This window comes from Rhipicephalus sanguineus, chromosome 11 (assembly GCF_013339695.2).
Source record: "Rhipicephalus sanguineus isolate Rsan-2018 chromosome 11, BIME_Rsan_1.4, whole genome shotgun sequence".
In the NCBI taxonomy this organism is placed as follows: domain Eukaryota; kingdom Metazoa; phylum Arthropoda; class Arachnida; order Ixodida; family Ixodidae; genus Rhipicephalus; species Rhipicephalus sanguineus.
In genome coordinates this window covers 34,640,886-34,662,529 of record NC_051186.1, presented here as the reverse complement: position 1 = coordinate 34,662,529, position 21,644 = coordinate 34,640,886, and the positions used below count along the sequence as shown (strand labels likewise).

Sequence of the window (21,644 nt, the reverse complement as noted above, 5' to 3'; positions counted from 1 at the left end):
TTTAATCCAGAACCCTAACTGTACAGTTTCCCACTTGTGTAGTACCCGCTCGAGTTAGACAGCAACGAAGAAAGTGCTATACTATCTAATCTGCGAATGAAAATGACTGTGTGATGTGTACTAAGAGTACTTATTCTCGTAACTTTTCAGATTCGTAACACTGCCAGATCATGCCAACACATAAAGCTGATACTCTCCTGTTTACTAACATTTGCTAACACTAAAGACAAGCAAGATGTGGAGATTGAACCAACTGAGGATGATTATTGCTTCCCGCCATGCACTTCTAACTTCCGTGCTTCAACGAACTTTTGAACATTCACTTCCATAAGAAATCTGTTTTAATATTTTGTCCAGTAATAGATTGCAACTTTTGTTTTTACAAACAGCAGTTTACTAGCAAGTCGTTGTCCTGTTTGATAAAGAAGCTCTTTATAAAGCCTTTTATCATCCTCACGAAGCCATTTGCGCTGGTAAAAATATCAGCTACAAACAGCGGCTTTCATTTAACTGTCCCTCTGGAGTAACTTTAAATGTACCTGCTTCTACATTGCGATTATTTTAATAAAGGTTACGTCTAGGAATGGGTGGAAATTTTGTGTTATCCTACGTTATTTCTAGTTCAGTGTGTTCAGTAGAAGAATTGAGCTTATGCCAACTTATAACTCATAAATTATCATTTTTTATAAAACATCTCAGCTGGATTAAGACTAAAGCTGGGCGAGTTGGCCAGTATCCATCCAAGGGCTCTGATCAAAGCGATAAAACAAAGAAACAAATGATCCCGTGCAGGAGCCCGCTACGGTGGTCTAGTGGTTACGGTGCTCGACTGCTGACCCGCAGGACGCGGGATCGAATCCCGGCCGCGGCGGCCGCATTTTCGATGGAGGCGAAAATGCTTGACTCCCGTGTACATAGATTTAGGTGCACGTAAAAGAACACCAGATGGTCGAAATTTCCGGAGGCCTCCACTACACTCTTAATAAGGTCCTGTTTAAATGCTGGCTATATCCAGGAAGCCAGACGAAAAATGTCCGGTTCCCTGGCTATATCTGACACTTTAAGCAGGACATGGTTAAGAGTGTACGGCGTCTCTCATAATCAAATCGTGGTTTTGGGACGTTAAACCCCAACGATTACGAACGCGATAGCGTTAGAGAGCTCGTGTCGCAGAAATTTCGGCGTCGTTGGTTATGAGCGCAAAATCGTCCGTGACCGAAAAATCGAGAAAGATGCAAATAAAATAAACAATAAAAATCTTCGGTCCTATTGGGGATCGAACCCGCGCCGTTCGCGTGGCAAGCAGGTGTACTACCACAAAGCAACGATGTTTTTTTTCTTTATTGCCTTGCAAATCAAGACTATTTACATACTCACAAAAAAAAAAAAAAGAACCAAGGGTAGAGCTATACAATTAAGCAGAGGCGTGGCTGTGTGGTATAACTACAAAGCAACGATGTTACTTGCAACTGCTTCGGAAAAAAAAACAGTACATGAATGCCATGTCGTGGAAGGAGTCTCTAACACATTTAATGTTGTATCGCAGAAGCGCACAGTCGCACAAGGCGACGCTAACTGCATCAACTGTTTCAGTGCGATTTTCGTGTGTGAAAAACTTTGAAGTACACCGGTATGTCAAGACCAATTTCACATATTTCGCATTCCCATCGGATCTCGGACTTCTTGCCGTGTGCCTTGCAAACTAAGCACAGCCGTCAGGGACAGGGGCGTAGCCAAGGGGGGGGGGTGTTGGGGGTTCAAACCCCCTCCCCCCCGAAATTTTTCAGTTTTGCTTGCGTATATATACACGCACACATACAAACGCACGCACGAACATACACAAAGTATGGTTGAACCCCCCCCCTCCCCCCCTCGAAAAAATTTCTGGCTACGCCCCTGGTGAGGGATTCTTTGTTTTTGTTCGACAGGTGTCACGACGAAATTGAGCCCATTCAGTGATTTGTAGGCGCATTGGCGAGGCCATCAAACTACGTTTTTTGCGCGACGACATGCTTCGAATAAGCCGGTATAGTGCAGCCATCGCCGCTAAAAGCACGACTTGCAAACAGCTCCAAGAATGGACAACTATGTCCATCTAGCGGAAAACATATAAAAAAACAGCAAACAGTACATAATGTGCTGCCATCTGTGAGACATTGTGACATTGTGTTGTCTCGACCATGGCCTCCGAGATAAAAAATGCGCAGCGAGCTGCGCACTTGCCATCTCGGAGGCCATGTCGCGACTACAGCAGAGCTTGTATGGTTCCGCCGTTCTAGCACAGGGAATTGGCCACACTGCACAGTTTGCTCATCTATGAGCGCCAGCGGGACATTCACGTCAAGTAAATGCTGTCATGTCAGGGTTGTCTTGGCGACGCTGACGCTTGGCCTCCGCTTCCCGAGCTCGAAGTTCTGCATGATTTTGGCGTCGTTGACGCCAGGGCTGGGCAGTATTGCGATACAAGAGTATCGCGATAGTATTTCAGAGATACTTTTGAGTATCTGTATTTCTGTATCGAGATACATTTGAAAAATGTATTTGTATCTCAGTAGTGAAATACATTTACGATGTATCGCCTGTATCGCGATACTATACTGGACACGGGTATCTCGTTACATTGTGTTTTTGCGTCCGAAATGAGTTGAGGCGTGTTTCCAATGGGGGAATGGCGTTTTTTCTTTTTTGTGCCAAGACATCCAAAGGCGCGCCGCCGGTCACCGACAGATAGGACAGCGATGGTTTCCGCTCAAGCACAGAATGGTCCATGTGGTAAAGCGCGTGACGCCGCAGACGGCAGAATCGCGGGGGCAGTGTTGTCGGCCCCTGCCGACGAAAGTCGCTGTCTTTCAAGGTCAGTGCAGCACGCCTAATTTTTTTCAGGTGCCAAGCTATTACTTCGCGACCCCCCGCGCGGATACCGCCTTGAAACAGGCTTTGCAATGCTTCGCGTGCATTCAGTTCTCAAAGCGGCGGCACTTCGAAAAGCAGTTCCCGTAGTCGCGGCGGAAGGGACTAGAAGATGGCTATCTTTGACGCGCTTTCAGCCGCCACCTCTCTAATGTCAGTGTGCATTCCTAATTGATTACATGCGTGAAACGGTCTTTTGTGGTAGCAGGCTCCCCCACCGCCGGAGCCGACTTCGCCTGTTGCGGCTTTCTGAAATGGGTGCTGGTAGCGTCGGTGGTGGTGACAGCTTCATTGAAGCCGACACGGTCAGACGGCTTAGGATTCCGAAGATGGGGACAGACTTCGGATTCTGAACAGTCAGAACAACCGAAGTGACGGCGGAAGCGTTTCTAGATATCTAGATAACCCGAGAAGAGATATCGCCACGCTGGAGGGCAATCCGGCTATGAAGGCGATATTTATTCACTATAACACGAATTTGTGCTCGCCTTCAGCGGTAGACAGACTTTTTTTCTATCGTGAGTATTGTGCTGAGGCTGAACCGACGCTGTTAGATGACAGCCTATTTGAGATGCTCACACAGCAACCTTCTCAGCAAAGCAGATCTTACGTGGAAAGTGAATGCATACTTTTTCTCAATTCACTGGCGTTCATTAGTGATTCGAGTGATTTGCTTAATATGTGCTATTTCTAGCATAGGTTAGTTTGTTCGCCAAGTATGTCGATTTCGGTGTCCAATCCTTGTTACTGTTGCTGTGAAATAGTGTATTTTTATTGTAATTGATACTTTTAATTATGTCATTATTGCTAATTTTGTACTTTGTCCACCCCTCCCCTGTAATATCTTAATGGCGCTGAGGGTACTGTCATAAATAAATAAATGAACTGAACGTTTCGATGCACTGTAACTTTAATTACAACATTATGCTGCACTAATAAGTGTCCTTGCGTAGTATGAGCATCCTTCAAATAAAAAAAGTATTCCAGTATCTGTATCGCTGTAACTGTATTCCGGAATACTTTTTTCGTCTTATTGCAAAAGTATCTCCAAAATATCCCGTTACGTTAAAAGCAAATGTATCTCAGTATCTGTATTTTAGGCTTCCAGTTCATGTATTTCGATATCTGTATTCCGGAATACTTTTCTGAGTATCTCTGCCCAGCCCTGGTTGACGCCTATGATCGGCTTCCCGCGCTCGTAGTTGGGGATTCCATATCACGGCGACGACGCTTCATTTCAGCTTCCCTGGCTCTCAGCAAGGCATCTTCATGGCGTTGTTGGAGTTTGACTTTCGCTATCCTGGCCTGACCACGTCGCGCGCGCGCGCGCGTGTGTGTGTCTGTGTGCGCGTGCGCGTGTGTGTAACAACGCACATTAATAAGTATGCACTTAGTGGTTCAAGTGCGCCCTAGGGGCCGGATTTCGCTATCGCGTTCAACTCTTAAAGACGAAGCTTAAGGTTCCCCCAATTTTTATTATTATTATTATTATTATTATATCCTGTGCAGGAGCTTCAATGCCAAGATTCCCGCGAATGCGCAGAACGCCAAAAACAAAGCAAAACAGAAGAGAGCTGTATCGTATTTGGCGCTCCATTGTCGTGCAAGGAAGTGCTGTCCCACGTTTGAAAAACTGAGATAATATATATAACCGCGCAAAGCACAGTGTACCATAGAGATAATGAAGGCTTTCTTCATCTCGGCAGACAGATAAAGCTGTGCTAGCTAGCAGTCGATTGCACTATCACTGGCAGAAGTTTCATATATACGACAAGGTTTGGGAATGGCAACAGATAAGGATGCGCAGTTCAGTAAAGTGGATTTCTTTTACAATTTGCACCCGCGAGATGACTCATGTTTCTTCCCCTTTCGTTTACGCTTCCGTTTAAAACATAAACTCCACGTGCGAGTCAGCGCTTTTGTTTGCAGGCTCTTTTGTGTCCACGTTTTCTTCAAACGGTTCAACACGGCAAGGTATTACCTCGCCTATGACACAAGAGCTCTCTGTGCTTTTCTTATGCACTTCCAGCAAGTCAGTCGCTATTTTCTTTTATACCATAGTTTTTTATACATATAGAACGTTAATTTAAGTTTTTAGAAGCAGAGAACCTTAATGAACGCTGAGCGAATTGACAATTCAATTTTATGACCAACAAAGAATTTGTAACAAAAGCAAATACCGCTCCTTTCCTTTTTTAAAATTATGTTGGAAGAAAATGAAATAGCGTTATTTTTCACAGGTGACGAGAAAATTATTATTTCCACATTTTTGGGCGTCTTCATGATAACGCGAATGAATGTGCACATTAAGTAGTCATTGCATTAAACGCAAAATATTATGCCAGCAAAAAATTGTGGAATCGCCAACAGCACATCCAGGTGACACCCTAAATGCACTAGGTATATATAGTGATAAAAAATTGTAATTATTAGTGAAGAGCTAGATGATTATACAGCCACGTAGTACATACGCCATGCATCGTGTACATGAATTGTGCGCACCAGCCATATGCATCTTTGTTACTATTTCGCAGTACAGAAAAACTGTCAGTCCGAGCAAGAGGGCAATATGCCTTGCCCAGCTGTCTCTTTGGATTCGAGCCAGGTCTTCATTCGAAGGCTGCAAGTAGTTGCAACCAAAGAGCTAGATGTGTCGTGGATGTAGGTATATTCGGCTACTATAATTTGTTTCAGGGAGGCATTGCAACCCGCCCATGTATTGTAATTTTGACTTCGCTCCCGAATTTCAAAAGATGACCAACCCATTTCTCCTGCTATGGTGGCATTAGCTGTGCAAACGTTGCTTCCCAACAACCATCGTCCCAGTTCATTTTGGTCTCTGTTTAGGCAGTTCATTGTATCGGTTGGGTATGTGAGCGCGCCAATTGCCTATGTTGTTGCTGGGGCAGCGAGTGTTTTCCACAGCGTGGGACCCACCGAGTAAGGGTTGTACGAATGTCAGGAGAGGTGCCGTACTCTTCCTTTTAGGCTGTTCGGCTTCTTCATAACTAAGTAGGCTAGCTTTTGCAGGCAGTCTTTTTTGTCCGTTATTCCAATTCCGAGGTATCTATAAGTTGCCGTCTCTTTTATATGGTTTCCTTGTAGCGTGAAAGTGGCCACCACGGTGGACTAGTGGTTATGGCGCTCGACTGCTGACCCGAAGGTCGCGGGATCGAATCCCGGCAGCGGCGGATGCATTTTCGACGGAGGCGGTAATGTATGAGGCCCGCGTACTTAGATTTAGGTGCATGTTAAAGAACCCCAGGTGGTCGAAATTTCCGGAGCCCTCCACTACGGCGTCTCCTATAATCATATCGTGGTTTTGGGACGTTAAACCCCAGATATCATTATTATTATTGTAGCGTGAAAGTCACTTCGTCAGAGTCTGTGTTCAGACCCATTCATTGCGTCTTTTCGGTGTTGAACATGAGGTAGTCTTTGATCGCCACTTGGGAGCAGATGTCTAAGACGTCTTGTAGAGGTCTGCTGCTTATTCAGCCACGAGCACGATGTCACCAGGAAGTGCCAAACTGTGAGATTTTTATGTGGACCTCTCGATGGTCTGTTGTTATCGTCTAGAGTCTCAGTCCAGGTCCCTTGTCATTAGGTGTTCTCAGATGGTTATTTATGTATATATGAAATAGGGTTGGTGATAGCGGACACACCTGTTTCAGGCCAGCTTTTAGGCTCAATTTTCGGGATTTGTGGCCATGGAGTTCATACATCGCGGTGCAGTCTGCAAAAAGCACCTTCATTTGTTCAATAAACTAAAGGCCTGCAATAAAATAAAAAGCTTGCTATAACTGCGCATAGATGGCGCCACGTATCGTGGTGTCGCGTCGTGTGGTGATAGTCTCTGGGGCCATATGGCGCCGCTGGCGTAAAAAAAGCGCGATATTCAACAAACACGCTAAACAAATGCACAATCAAAGTTGGCTAATCAGTATCCCGTGAATAATACATTGCAGTTGCGCTGCTAAGCTGTCGCTTATGGTCCTAAGCGATAGGGAATTTCAAAAGCGAGGTCACGGCTTTCTTCTATTGTGAATCACGTTCCTGTTGCTTTCTGTAAATGACAAAATTTTTGGCCTGTTTGGAATCTTAATCCGGACAAATCGAATTGTTTACTCGTGTCTGTTCGTGCTTGACAGCTGTAGCGTCGTGTGAGGCGGATGCGCTTACGTTGACGCCAGGTGGCACTTCTCTAACCACGACGACTAACGTCAACGATCACGATTAAAACTTTGTGGTATCTGAAGTAGTTAACATGCACCCGGACAAAGCATATGGTGAATACCTCGCAAAGTTGGCGATATGTGCTAATGGAAAGCGTCGTCATTTGAGGAGAGAATTGGCAAGGTGTGCGCTCTCAAGTAATTGAGCATCCTACACCTCTTCTCATGAACACAGTACCACACAGCGCTTCAGGAACGCGAGAGGCAGTGCTCGCAGCTTGAGCCGCGAACGCGCGAAGGTGTTCCGCTTCCTGACGGCGTGTCTCTGTCTGCACCGAAGCACTTACGCAACATTCCACCGTCGACGTCGTTGCCATTCTGCAGCGCTTAATGCAGCAGCTTTCTCAGAGGGTATCATCACACTCACCGCAGTAGACGGCTCAGAAACACTGTTGGTGCATGTGGAAGCTTCACTACGCTCGAGATGAGGTGGAACACTCGGACAGGACACGGAAGACGGAGCGCATAGGTGCGCAGTCACGTAATTAATGAATCACCGCGAATGCTGCGTTGCACCGACCGACATGGGTAGGGGGGGGGGGTGAGGTTATAAACTTCATAGGAATGAAGTGAGAGTAGAAACCGGGGAGCCAGCCTGCGCTGACACTACTCAAACGCTCCCTGTCGGCGCTCGTTAGTTTCATTAAGCAGTACTTCACTTCACTGCTCCTAAACGGCGACACCGGCCTTACAAACCAACAACACTATGATACCGTCGTGGAGTGTGGGTTCGACTTCCAGAATCTCAGGTCATCCAAGTCAACGAAATATTTTCTTCTAGATTTTTTTGTCCTTTGTATTTCACTGACGTATTTCCGTCACGGAAATACGTCAGTGAAGTCTTGATGGACTCCGGCACAAAACACTTTCGTGTTAATAAAACACTAGGTCCGAATGTATCGGATGGGCTATCCCATTCCGCCCATTCACAGGTGCTGTCTCACTACTACAGAGTGCGGTAGCTTTTGCCTGCTGCGCTTCCGCCCTCACTCCTCCTTAGGCGTCCTGGCCACCGCCGGGTTCCCCTGGGATCACCATATCGACGTCCAGATTAGCGTGGACACCCGATCAGCGAGAACTAATCAACAGTCCTTCTCTACGGCGTCCGTCATACGAAACTGTGGCAATTTGGGAGTTGAAGCGCTCCACCTTATGCTTTTTTACACGCGCGTGTGACAACAAAGACAAAAGTCGAAGACAAATAGAGTACATATTCGCTGGATGAACGCCAATGGAGCGCTAGCAGCCGAACGAGCGCACATTTCTTTTGCGCTCTTTATGAAAATAACATGTTTGACTATTATTTTTCTAATCGTCATTGAAACAAGACAGAGAGTTGCAGATCCATGCGTGATATTTCTGTACGATCAAGTAACGAAAAATTGCAATATATTAAGTCTAAAATATTCAGGCACGAAAGCGTGGTTTCAACTATGTCTCTGTCGAGAAAAGACTCACCTGCAGTAAGCGTTTGTGATAACTTGTTTTGCATGTGTCGCTTCTTATCATTTTTTTATTTTTAGAGAATGGTAAATGCGTATTTGCTCCAATATAAATGTCTAGGCCATGCTATCTGTCCTTGGGCTACTGGACTAGCGTCTTTTCCCCTGTTTATGACTATATGGACCTCTACCATCTTTGGCTTCATTGTTTGATAGTTTTCATTAAGGTTTATCGAACAAAAGAAACCATCCCTCAAAATTCCCCCTTAGTTCGCATGGATCCTTTGTAGTTTAAGCTATACATCTGTTTTTGGAGCCATATAGGCATTATGCCAAATTTGCTGCTATCTGGCGGCGGTCGTGTGCATTCTGCAATGTTGTAGGCTAAGCGCGGTCCGCAAGTGCACTTCAGTAACGTAGGTATCCATGCGCCGCAGCTGATAACCGCGGAGCCCACGTATAGGCGTCCAAAGCAACGTCGAGTGGCGCCACTCGCAAATGGGGGCATCCACGGCCACAACACGGCCGCCCCCGCTTCCGTGCACGCGCAGAGCTCTTGGATTGCATCTGTGGTGCGTCACAATGTGGTGGTGGTAGTGGTTCGTAAGGAAAGGAAAAAGGCACCTAATTTCTGCAGCCCTTAAGAGAGCACGGTGCAGTGCCTTATAGGGGTGGGGGTAAGGTGGGAATAAAAGAAAAGTAGAAAGAAAAAAGAAAGAAGTAAAAGATGGTCGGCAAGAACGACGAAGAGAGAAGAAGAAAAGAAAGATGGGGAGCCGGTCACAGGAGTTCATGGACGGGACCACGATCAGCCAGAGTCACGATGCACTTCGGTGACAAGGCGGCGAAAGCCCCGTCGATGAGAGGCGCACGGCATGGCGGTCGAGGCAGTCGTCACGGGGCGTCGATCAGCGAGAGGCACGAGGAGATTTTCCAGGGCGTCGCGTGCGATGCGACTGTTCTCATGAAATCCTGCGAGGAACTCCGTCACAATGTAGCTACTGCCGACTAGCAGTGCTCTGGGTCGAAGGAGGACCGCATGCGCGCAGGTGTCCTTGCCGCCGCCGCTGGCAATTCCGGCGACAAACCGCCTTCGCGGGCAGCGTCTACCCCCAATAACGCATAGCTCAGCTGCGCGAACGTCGCGCCCAAATTCGAGCTTGGGTTCCCTATTGTGTGCCGTGTTGCATAGAGAAAGTAAACTGGGATGCTGAAAAAAATGTGAGCCATTCCACTCTTTGAAGATGGACGACCAGCGAAGTTGTTTAGCACACTATACATGGGTGACAAAGTATTGAAGAAAGTTATACGAACTCATTTATTGTCTTTAATGGTGGTCATTGTGAAGAAAAGTGCACACACATATTTTTGGGGTCCTTTCTATAGGTAGTCAAGGATGTCAATGTCCTCGTCGTTCCAGTAATGTGCATCAATGGCGTGCTCGGCGGCTACGAACCGGTCTCGATGAGCCACACGTCCACGGGTTGGAGCGCCCTGCCGTCTCTAATTTTTGAAGGAACGACCGAGAACGCGGCGCCCTTTTGTCGCACCAGCGGGAAGTAGGACAGGCACCGAGAAGTGGGAGGTAGGAGATGCGGTACCACTTCACTTCGGAGCTAACGACTTTGTAGCGGTCCTGCGCTCGCTTATACACCTCAATGGCACGGACAGGCGGATGCTGACGCAGGTAATCGCATAGGACGAGGTCGGGCCCCCCAAATGGCGCGTTGAATTTGCACGCGGTCTGCCAAGGCCAGCACTCGACTCGACGCAGAGCCGTCGATGGGGAGAGTCTGGCGAATGGGCGGGGCAGTGACGTCGCGGCGCGGCGATGACGCTGTTCACGTCACCGCCACGCCTCCGCTCCGGCGCCGTCCGCCATATATAGTCTTTCGGCGCGATGGGCGCACGGCTGAGGCTATGTACGCGCTGTTCGTTCATGAAATCTAGCGCTCCTAAACAAATTGCGAACGCGAAATTGTGCAAGAACATTGTTATACAAGTTTAATGAAAAATATGGAGTGAATTCGACATGTCCAAATCATCGTGAAACTGAGTTGTGTACGCCGAATCGAGTCCACGACGTTCTACGATACGCGGTGTGCTTTTAGAGCGCAGCTCTTGGCGCCTGTTCCTGCGTTGTTCGGCATCGCCGTTGGCGTCGTCGGCGTAACCGATAGAGCGAACGAGGACGAAAGACAGCGAACGTTGATTCTGTCGATATCACAAGCCACTGGCCTCTAACATCGCTTTCTTCCTCCGTTATGCGGGCTCGCCCTTCGGTCGGAGCTCGTGTGCATGCAGGGTTGGCGGGTGCGCTGCTACTGTCTCGCTTGTCGTGACGGGGATGTTGATGACGTCTGCAATGCACAGAGTGGCGTGCGTAGCACTCGAGCACTGGCAGTTTCTGTGGCAATATGTAACGAATGTTCCAATGCGAATAGCCAGAAATTCAAGCACAGTTCGCGTTGCCTGAACAGAAAGCTGAGCTCAGGATTCGCGTGAGGGAGTATAGTGATCATCGGTGACCTTTCCAGCTATGAAGATCTGTGGGTTTGCGTCTATATTGCTTTTTTTTCTTGATTAATTTTTTAAAGCTTGAGTTCAATAATAACGACGCTTGGTAATGTTTCTGTCGCTGAAGATGTTTAGTATGGTGCGGCTGGCGTTTCTCCGCACAGTGATCTCGTGAGAAGTTTTTTGACCCAGGGATGATGCTCGCTCCGAACTGTGTACTATAATCTCCTGAACTGTGTACTATATACATAACATTGATTTCTTTATTTGGGAGCGGAGTACCGGCGAGTGCGCAAGATCACTTTACAATCAGAAATCGGATCTCCCATGGTCGCGCTTTCAACAGCATGGGGGTGTTCATGCAAACAGAATTCGCCCTGTTCAATGTCATGGTCATTAAAACATTGCTTTTAGGGCGAACACCTTAGATGCCTCATGAAACGCGCGAATTGGCTGGAGGCCCGAGGCTTCGGCGCAAACACGAGTGAGGCAAAAAATCCTGTGATGACGTAACAAGGACGTCGTAGATAGCTCAAATTTGTGACGTGTCAGCGACGTCATGCTGACGTCGGATTACGTTACGTCATTTGTTATTGTCATCACATGACATCGGCTCTTTGCACAGCCTCAGTGATCGCCCGCCGATCACGGAGGCAATGCAATACCTGTGGACGAGCAGAAAGCTTGCAACGCCTCCGATCTTGGAGGCAGTAAAAATAATGTGATCACTTCACTAGGACATCATAGATAGCTAAACATTGTGACGTCACAATGACGTCATGTTGACGTCAGCTTACGTTACGTCACCTGATAACGCCATCACATGACATCGGCGCTTCACACACCCTCCGTGATTGGTGGGCCAATCACGAAGGCAGTGCAAATCGGCGAAGTCATGTGATGACGTCATCGCGTGAAGTCACGTTATTCGATGTCATCATGACGTCACAAGCTTTGGTCGTATGGTGACGTCATTACGTGATGATTCTTAACATCCCTCGTGTTGACGCCTCCGACGCGGGACGCCGACCCCGCGGACGCCGGCGGTCAATTTTCGCGTTTGCTGAGGCCTCTACGGTTTTCGCCAGAGCAGGTGCAGGGCCCCTAGAAGGCGAGTGTTAGATGAAAATACTACTTCGTACTGCTAGTCTGTCATAGCGGACATCCTGTTGGTTTAATTTAGAAAATCATTTTTCTGCTCAACTTCACGCTCTATCCTTCCTAAAAACGAAATTTCTCGAGTACATGAGCGCCCCTTGCTATAGTAGAAGAGCTTCCTGCACTAGCACAGACATCGCGTACATACGTGAATGAATAAGAAGCGCAAGGCACATTCGCGTAGCACAGAGGCGCGGATTAATTTACCTGCGGAATTAAGCGTAAAACTGGTAGCATATGCACAAGCGGCAACACACTGCGGTAAATGACACCATAGGCTTACAGTCACAGAGGCGCAGACCACATAACGTGCAACACATGCCAGATAAACGCCGCAGCTGACGCGCGGCGGCACTAACCCGCGATATCGAAATAAATCTTCCCCTCACAACATCTCGGTAGCATTCCAAGCTCGTGCTCAGAACGCGCGATAAATTACGCAAACACAACACATCAGGCTTGACACTTATAGCGTGATCGCTGCAAAATTTCTATTTGCCCAAGCGTTGGAAACGCGAACTATAAACTCCTTTTTTCCGCGTGACAAAACGGTTTTTAGAGTTTGTGCGCCTTAAAGGGCCCTATTGCACAACGAATAATAAGTTTGTGTTAATGGTACGCTGTTTACAATACGAGCAATATCCAAGCGAAATACTCAAGTACGTATCTCGCATATCGGGGTCCAATTTGCTGCGTCTGATGTTTCTAATCCAAAGGCGTTGTCGCTTTTGGATTAGACAACAGCCCATCGCACGCAACAAATTCAAGCGTGAATGCGAGGAGCAGTCGCCATGAATACGCGCGCGAGACCATACGCGGCTTCGCACAAGGGCTTCGCAACCTACGTCCTACGCGCGCTAGTCAGCGATCGTGTAAATGCGGCGTGCCGGCGCTCGCCGTCGCGGCTCAGCCTCTATGGCTCCGCGCCGCGCCGCGCTGCCGCCCGCCGCCGCCAGCGAGGAGAGAGAGTTTACGTCACGAGAAGAAGGCGGCGCTGGGGCGGGGCGTGGAGAGCGGCGAGATGAAACAATCGCCAAACTCTCCCGAAGGGTATATATGGCTCTGGACTCGACGGAGCATGACTCAACTCCTGAGCGGTAACTTACCACTGTCACTAAGTCACAAAAGCGGAGACTATGCAACCAGCGGAGACTGTATGGGTATTTTGCTATATATATCTAACATATGGACCATACCTGGAGTCTAACGAAGAAACTCGAAAAGAATCTAAGGACTGCCCAGCGCGCAGTGGAAAGAGAAATGATAGGGGTAACCCTAAAACCTAGGAAGATAGCAGAGTGGATCAGAGAAGAGAGTGGGGTAGCCGATACCTTAGTAGATATTAGAAGGAAAAAGAAAGACCTTGGGCAGGTCACGTCATCGCAATGACAGCTAACAGAGGGACAGTTAGAACATATGAATGGATAGCAAGAGATGGGGAATGCGGCCGTGGACGCAGAGGCTTAGGGGGAGCGACAAAATTAAGAAATTTGCGGGCATAAATGGAATCAGCTTGCACAGGACGGGGTGGGTTGGAAATCGTTGGGAGAGGCGTTCGTCCTACAGTGGACATAAGACAGGCTGATGATGACGATGGTGATGATGATGATAATTACCATCAAAGAAGATGCAAGCATACAGTTATAGGAACGACAGCAGTATGATATGGAGACAAGCATTCAAGATGGCGTCGCACTAGTGGCTCCGTCATTCCTCCGACAAACAGCAGCAGTTTATATATATATATATATATATATATATATATATATATATATATATATATATATATATATATATATATATATATATATATATATATATATATCGCAACATCTGTGTTTTATACGGTGCGCGCTTCTTGACAAGAATATGTGTTCCATTTCATTGGAACTTTTGGTGTCGCGTCGCTCACCCACCGCGGTGGTCTAGGAGTTATGGTGCTTGACTGCTGACCCGAAGGTCGCGGTATAAAACACCGGCCGTGGTGCCCGCATTTTCGATGGAAGCAAAAATGCGGCGAAAATGTGATGCGATGCAAGCGAAAATGTGCCTTTCGTCCCGTCCTTCGTGCTGTTCTATTTTGCAAATGTCGCACTAACTTGCCCAGACAAAGGGTCTGCTAAGCGAAAATGCTTGAGGCTCGTGTACTTAGCTTTAGGTGCATGTTAAAGAGCACAAGGAGGTTGAAATTTCCGGAGCCCTTCACTACGGGCGTCTCTCATAACCATATCGTGGTTTTGGGACGTCCGCAGCAATTATTGTGATGGTGTCGCTCCTGAGGATTCTTGCCAGATACACAATCGCTCGTGCTTTCGTAATGATACTAGCCTGCGTTAAGGAATAAAATATGCACAAGTTCATGCCCCCTCAGCTTTCTATGCAGTTTTTTGTTCACTAAGAAGCTTGAAGGTTTCCATGTATGGTCTTCGCGTGTGGGATCTTGAATTCTACATGTTCCGGAAATAAAATTGTCCCTTACTTCTACTAGGCGTGCCTGCGAGCATTATAAACAACCCGCAAGAGCTGTGTAGCATTGACAAACAATTCTTAGGCGCAATATGGCTCCATCATATCTGACTGAAGAAACCACGAAGCGTCTATTATGATGGCCAACACGTCAAATATACTAAGGAAATGTTCTGACTACACAACTATGTACAAGAATTACACTAACTACATGTTACAGTTATTTATGTTACGGCACAACATCAAATGAGGAATCAACATTTTCCACGCTGGACGGCTCGGATTTTTTTCGCTTTGGAAACTTGTAAATAATGCGTCATTTCTTTTTTCAAACATTTATGCTTAAGGAAAAAGCAGTGTTATCAAGTTCTTTTCTTCGCCCGGATGATCGCCAACAGCTGGCAAACGACAACGCGCGCAATACTTTTACCTTTTATTTCAACACAAGTTGTTTTTTAAAACCTCTTGCACGCCAGGCATCACAATTGCTTTTCCTACTTGTTTTATGTATAAAAAACACACGCAATGGACTGGGCACTTGCATCGTGTTTTGAAATAGAAGAATCTGCATTAATACTGCGAAAAGAGCTGGTTGGTAGGTTTATTTCTTAGAAATTCTGCTGGGCTCGCATAAACGGGAACTAAGGAACAGGAACAAACAGGACTAACGCTGTCTCGCAATTGAAATTTCGTTTGCAAGGACGGGAATGACGTTACAACCTCTTTCATTTCGTGCTTTGCTTCGCGCTTCGTTCTAAACAAGGATTCCGTGCGGGGTCCGAAAAGTCAGAATTTTAAAGGATAAAAATTGTTTCACCTTTGTTTGCGTGTGTTCCTGTTTACACCAACTGAGCAGACGGGATTTCACCAGACATTCTACAAAAACACTTGCAGTCTTTGCAAGAATACAAGACAACTCTATATTTATGGTGATCAATTATTATCTCTATAAAAAAGAAAGGCATTATGTATCATGTTTGCTATTTGACCTGGTCGCAGAAAGCAAGAAATATTTGTGCAGCACGATGAAAATGAAATTATTACATATGTTGCGTTCTAGAAACAGTGAGGAAACTGCGATTCTCTAAAAGTGGATTTTCTCAGCAGCCGTCCTGAATTGCGTATCCATGCACTAAGCATATCTGCCAAGAAGGCTATCTGAGAGTAAGAACCTGGAGTGAAGTAGCCAAGACAAGAGAAGAAGGAATGAGTCTCTACAGTAGCCGCCACAGTCTTTTACGTCACCCTCTTAGTCGACGAAATCGTCTTTAGATTTGGATCCAGTGATTATTCTTTAGAAAATTGCTATTTTACCGTTTTTTAAACAGAAGTTATTGCAATACACCAGCACTACTTCTGGGCATTACAACTACCTTAAAACGCGCGCTCACGCACAAGTTGCATGATGCGGAATACGTGGTATTGCTAATGTGCAAGGCTAGTGTCCTTGTGTGTTCCATAAGTCCTGTTCCAGGACTTATTACAAGCCCTATCAAAGACGTCCTTGATAATGCCACGCGCGCTTCTTTTTTCTTTTGTTATGAAGCACGCTCGTTGCGCGTGCAACCACTGACTTGCGTGAGCCGTGCCCGAGTTTCTGGAAAGCTTCCGGATTATTTTAGAATCTTCTAATAAGCTTGAGCACGCAACGAGAACAGTATATAGTCTAACCTGGAACTAACGCGGCCACCCCCGATAAGGCTGGAAGCTTCGATGAAACACGTATAAATGCCGAGGCACCTTACCGCAGATGAGATTACCGACGAGCGACGACAGTGCTTGCCGCTATAGGTGTAGTACAACGTGTATTGCTTTTATGTGCGTTAACATTTCATTTCCTGGGCACAAGTTTGCCCGAGAAATTAGTTTTATCTTGAACGCGTTGACTGCTGCCTTCTTCAACTTCACGGCCACGTGGCAATATTCAGCGGGGCTGAAGCAGTAGAATTGACCTATTCAATAGTTTTACTAAAAAGCAAGGTGATTGAAGCCACCACGTTACAGACGCTTGAATTCGTAAGTTGACTGGAAGGCAAAGATGTGCCCATCAGAAATCGAACGAAAAAGTTTCGTCGCGTGCCTTACGCAGCGACAAATGCTTGAGTCATTGTCTTGGAATAAGAAGTCGAACAAAGAGCGTCGATGAAGCCAACGTTTCAACAAACAAGGGGATTTGGCTTCGACATAAATTCTTACTTAACGGTTTCTTCGGAACCCGACGCCTATGAACCGGCCTGGTAGCCAGCACGTAAGGTTTGGCGTTGCTGAGCTCGAAGGTGCAGTTTTGATTCCCGGCCACGGCGGCGGCATTTCAATAGGGGCGAAGTGCAGAAAAAAGCCGTTTGCTTAGATTTAAGGGCCATTTAAAGAGCCCCAGTTGGCCAAGATTTACGCGGAGTCCTCCACTACGGACTACCTCACAATGGTGTCGCGGTTTTGGCACGTAAAACCCCAGCAATTATCATTATGTATGCATTACCGAACATCAGTGTTTCCCTTTTGTTCCTTCTATGCTATCGCAACTTGAAACCCCTCTGCTTCACTTTCCCCTGTCCGTACGGTTCGTGTTTATAATTTTCTGTTGTAACTGTTATAACCATCTACGACTCCAGCAGCAGCATGAACGATACGCCCGGTGGTGGCGAAAAACAGCATTGCTGGTAGCGCCTGAGGTCCTTCATTTGGAGAGGCTGTATTTTTTCGATTCGAGTGATCGAGAATAATCGTTTCGAGTGAAAATCGAACCCAGGCCTTCTGCGTGACGAGGAGGCGTTCTGCCGCAAGGCCGGGACTGTGACTGAAGCCATTTCGGAAAGTAACCCTATACGAATGTCATCTAGTGCGAGGAGTCTCCTTAACCCATGTAATGTTGCGCGGCAGAAGCGTAGAACCGCACCATGCGTCAAAACATGTGGATCGTGCGACGAGTGGGCGGTTTAAAGTTGCACCCAATTCAAGACACTCAGGCATAATTACCCATCATTATCAGCAACACCATCAACAAAGTGTGCAGCTGCGCAGGTGCGCGTGTTTCATTATGGACGCGTAGCGGGTATTTAGCCAATTCGCAAAAAGGGTGAATTATGGCGTAGTGGTCACTTCGCAACTCTGCTAGCAGTAGGCATTCTAGGATAGTTTGAAAAGGCAAATGTTACGCGCTCAGACGTTGCTTTCCTTTGTGGCACGGTTGAGAACTCCCCCGAGAAGCAAAACCTGGCTAGTGGTTGGGAAGGCGATGAGAACGGGGCAGGATTCTGGTATCGTGTTCAACAGGATTCTGGTATCGTGTTCAACTCTTGAAGGCGAAGCGGAAAGTCCTCCGAGTTTCCTTGTAAATTTGCTACTGTCTTGGTTTTCGTGTAACACCCCCTACAATATTCATTACCAGTTTTCTTCCTTATTCTCTGTGTAGTGTCCTTCATCCCATGCGCTTCGTATTTCCCGCTTTATCTCTTTCTTACTACCGTTGTACGGATGGTATAGAGAAACAGAATAATTTGTTTTTATTTTTTCTTTTTATGTACTCCCCCCCTCCCTTCCTCTGTTTTGAAATATTCAAATTCGATTCCACACCTCTATACATAGTAGCATGCCGGCGGTCATCTACATGCTTGCTAAAATCTGTTTTTCCAATAAAGAGACTCTCTCACTCTCTCCCTGAGAAGCTATCCTGTATGTATCACTAACTTGGTCACAAAGCACTTGTTTAACCCAGAACGCTAACTGTACAGTTTCCCACTTGTGTAGTACCCGCTCGAGTTAGACAGCAACGAAGAAAGTGCTATACTATCTAATCTGCGAATGAAAATGACTGTGTGATGTGTACTAAGAGTACTTATTCTCGTGACTTTTCAGATTCGTAACACTGCCGGATAATGCTAACACATAAAGCGGATACTCTCCTGTTTACTAACATTTGCTAACACTAAAGACAAGCAAGATGTGGAGATTGAACCAACTGAGGATGATTATTGCTTCCCGCCATGCACTTCTAACTTCCGTGCTTCAACGAACTTTTGAACATTCACTTCCATAAGAAATCTGTTTTAATATTTTGTCCAGTAATAGATTGCAACTTTTGTTTTTACAAACAGCAGTTTACTAGCAAGTCGTTGTCTTGTTTGATAAAGAAGCTCTTTATAAAGCCTTTTATCATCCTCACGAAGCCATTTGCGCTGGTAAAAATATCAGCTACAAACAGCGGCTTTCATTTAACTGTCCCTCTGGAGTAACTTTAAATGTACCTGCTTCTACATTGCGATTATTTTAATAAAGGTTACGTCTACGAAAGGGTGGAAATTTTGTGTTATCCTACGTTATTTCTAGTTCAGTGTGTTCAGTAGAAGAATTGAGCTTATGCCAACTTATAACTCATACATTATCATTTTTTATAAAACATCTCAGCTGGATTAAGACTGAAGCTGGGCGAGTTGGCCAGTATCCATCCAAGGGCGCTGATCAAAGCGATAAAACAAAGAAACAAATGATCCCGTGCAGGAGCCCGCTACGGTGGTCTAGTGGTTACGGTGCTCGACTGCTGACCCGCAGGACGCGGGATCGAATCCCGGCCGCGGCGGCCGCATTTTCGATGGAGGCGAAAATGCTTGACTCCCGTGTACATAGATTTAGGTGGACGTAAAAGAACACCAGATGGTCGAAATTTCCGGAGGCCTCCACTACACTCTTAATCAGGTCCTGTTTAAATGCTGGCTATATCCAGGAAGCCAGACGAAAAATGTCCGGTTCCCTGGCTATATCTGGCACTTTAAGCAGGACCTGGTTAAGAGTGTACGGCGTCTCTCATAATCAAATCGTGGTTTTGGGACGTTAAACCCCAACGATTACGAACGCGATAGCGTTAGAGAGCTCGTGTCGCAGAAATTTCGGCGTCGTTGGTTATGAGCGCAAAATCGTCCGTGACCGAAAAATCGAGAAAGATGCAAATAAAATAAACAATAAAAATCTTCGGTCCTATTGGGGATCGAACCCGCGCCGTTCGCGTGGCAAGCAGGTGTACTACCACAAAGCAACGATGTTTTTTTTCTTTATTGCCTTGCAAATCAAGACTATTTACATACTCACAAAAAAAAAAGAACCAAGGGTAGAGCTATACAATTAAGCAGAGGCGTGGCTGTGTGGTATAACTACAAAGCAACGATGTTACTTGCAACTGCTTCGGAAAAAAAAAAAACAGTACATGAATGCCATGTCGTGGAAGGAGTCTCTAACACATAATGTTGTATCGCAGAAGCGCACAGTCGCACAAGGCGACGCTAACTGCATCAACTGTTTCAGTGCGATTTTCGTGTGTGAAAAACTTTGAAGTACACCGGTATGTCAAGACCAATTTCACATATTTCGCATTCCCATCGGATCTCGGACTTCTTGCCGTGTGCCTTGCAAACTAAGCACAGCCGTGAGGGACAGGGGCGTAGCCAAGGGAGGGGGGTTGGGGGGTTCAACCCCCCCCCCCCCGAAATTTTTCAGTTTTGCCTGCGTATATATACACGCACACATACAAACGCACGCACGAACATACACAAAGTATGGTTGAACCCCCCCCCCCCCACCCCCGAAAAAAATTTCTGGCTACGCCCCTGGTGAGGGATTCTTTGTTTTTGTTCGACAGGTGTCACGACGAAATTGAGCCCATTCAGTGATTTGTAGGCGCATTGGCGAGGCCATCAAACTACGTTTTTTGCGCGACGCCATGCTTCGAATAAGCCCGTATAGTGCAGCCATCGCCGCTAAAAGCACGACTTGCAAACAGCTTCAAGAATGGACAACTATGTCCATCTAGCGGAAAACATATAAAAAAAACAGCAAACAGTAGATAATGTGCTGCCATCTGTGAGACATTGTGACATTGTGTTGTCTCGACCATGGCCTCCGAGATAAAAAATGCGCAGAGAGCTGCGCACTCGCCATCTCGGAGGCCATGTCGCGACTACAGCAGAGCTTGTATTATTATATCCTGTGCAGGAGCTTCAATGCCAAGATTCCCGCGAATGCGCAGAACGCCAAAAACAAAGCAAAACAGAAGAGAACTCTATCGTATTTGGCGCTCCATTGTCGTGCAAATAACCGCGCAAAGCACAGTGTACCATAGAGATAATGAAGGCTTTCTTCATCTCGGCAGACAGATAAAGCTGTGCTAGCTAGCAGTCGATTGCACTATCACTGGCAGAAGTTTCATATATACGACAAGGTTTGGGAATGGCAACAGATAAGGATGCGCAGTTCAGTAAAGTGGATTTCTTTTACAATTTGCACCCGCGAGATGACTCATGTTTCTTCCCCTTTCGTTTACGCTTCCGTTTAAAACATAAACTCCACGTGCGAGTCAGCGCTTTTGTTTGCAGGCTCTTTTGTGTCCACGTTTTCTTCAAACGGTTCAACACGGCAAGGTATTACCTCGCCTATGACACAAGAGCTCTCTGTGCTTTTCTTATGCACTTCCAGCAAGTCAGTCGCTATTTTCTTTTATACCACAGTTTTTTATACATATAGAACGTTAATTTAAGTTTTTATAATTTGAGAACCTTAATGAACGCTGAGCGAATTGACAATTCAATTTTATTACCAACAAAGAATTTGTAACAAAAGCAAATACCGCTGCTTTCCTTTTTTTAAAATTGTGTTGGAAGAAAATGAAATGGCGTTATTTTTCACAGGTGACGAGAAAATTATTATTTCGACATTTTTGGGCGTCTTCATGATAACGCGAATGAATGTGCACATTAAGTAGTCATTGCATTAAACGCAAAATGTTATGCCAGGAAAAAATTGTGGAATCGCCAACAGCACATCCAGGTGACACCCTAAATGCACTAGGTATATATAGTGATAAAAATTGTAATTATTCGTGAAGAGCTAGATGATTATACAGCCACGTAGTACATACGCCATGCATCGT

General features: G+C 46.2%; 1 protein-coding gene across 1 annotated transcript in view; it reads left to right on the top strand.

The window, feature by feature from the left end:
• The window catches only part of LOC119374511 (uncharacterized), a 55,960-nt gene extending 36,942 nt beyond the window's left edge, over positions 1–19,018 (top strand). Inside the window, exon 8 of the mRNA XM_049420430.1 lies at positions 18,584–19,018. The gene's annotated coding sequence lies outside the window, so the exon portion shown is untranslated. The remainder of the gene's footprint in view (positions 1–18,583) is intronic.
• Positions 19,019–21,644: the final 2,626 nt, after the last annotated feature.